Source organism: Schistocerca piceifrons, chromosome 2, assembly GCF_021461385.2.
Source record: "Schistocerca piceifrons isolate TAMUIC-IGC-003096 chromosome 2, iqSchPice1.1, whole genome shotgun sequence".
NCBI classification, from domain to species: domain Eukaryota; kingdom Metazoa; phylum Arthropoda; class Insecta; order Orthoptera; family Acrididae; genus Schistocerca; species Schistocerca piceifrons.
The window spans coordinates 31,892,948-31,893,722 of NC_060139.1; the positions used below are offsets into that span (position 1 = coordinate 31,892,948).

Consider the following 775-nt stretch of genomic DNA (forward strand, 5'->3'; position numbering starts at 1 on the left):
CTCTCGGTATACCACAGCATCATCCGCAAAAAGCCTCAGTGAACTTCCGATGTCATCAACAAGGTCATTTATGTATATTGTGAACAGCAACGGTCCCACGACACTCCCCTGCGGCACACTTGAAATCACTCTTACTTCGGAAGACTTCTCTCCATTGAGAATGACATGATGCGTTCTGTTATCTAGGAACTCTTCAATCCAATCACACAATTGGTCTGACAGTCCATATACTCTTACGTTGTTCATTAAACGACTGTGGGGAACCGTATCGAACGCGTTGCGGAAGTCAAGAAACACGGCATCTACCTGTGAACCCGTGTCTATGGCCCTCTGAGTCTCGTGGACGATTAGCGCGAGCTGGGTTTCACACGACCGTCTTTTTCGAAACCCATGCTGATTCCTACAGATTCTCAACTGGATTTAAATCCGGGGAGTTTTGTTGATTGGCCAACGGCCTAGCCACAGTGGTAACACCGGTTCCCGTCAGATCAACGAAGTTAAGCGCTGTCGGGCTGGGCTAGCACTTGGATGGGTGACCATCCGGTCTGCCGAGCGCTGTTGGCAGGCGGGGTCCACTCAGCCCTTGTGAAGCAAACTGAGGAGCTACTTGATTGAGAAGTAGCGGCTCCGGTCTCGGAAACTGACACACGGCCGGGAGAGCGGTGTGCTGACCACGTGCCCCTCCATGTCCGCATCTAGTGACGCTTGCGTGCTGAGGATGACACGGCGGCCGGTCGGTGACCGTTGGGCCTTCCAAGGCCTGTTCGGACGGAGC

General features: G+C 53.3%; 1 pseudogene; it reads left to right on the forward strand.

Moving 5' to 3' along the window:
* Nucleotides 1–446: 446 nt before the first annotated feature.
* Nucleotides 447–564, forward strand: LOC124778839 (annotated as a pseudogene).
* Nucleotides 565–775: the final 211 nt, after the last annotated feature.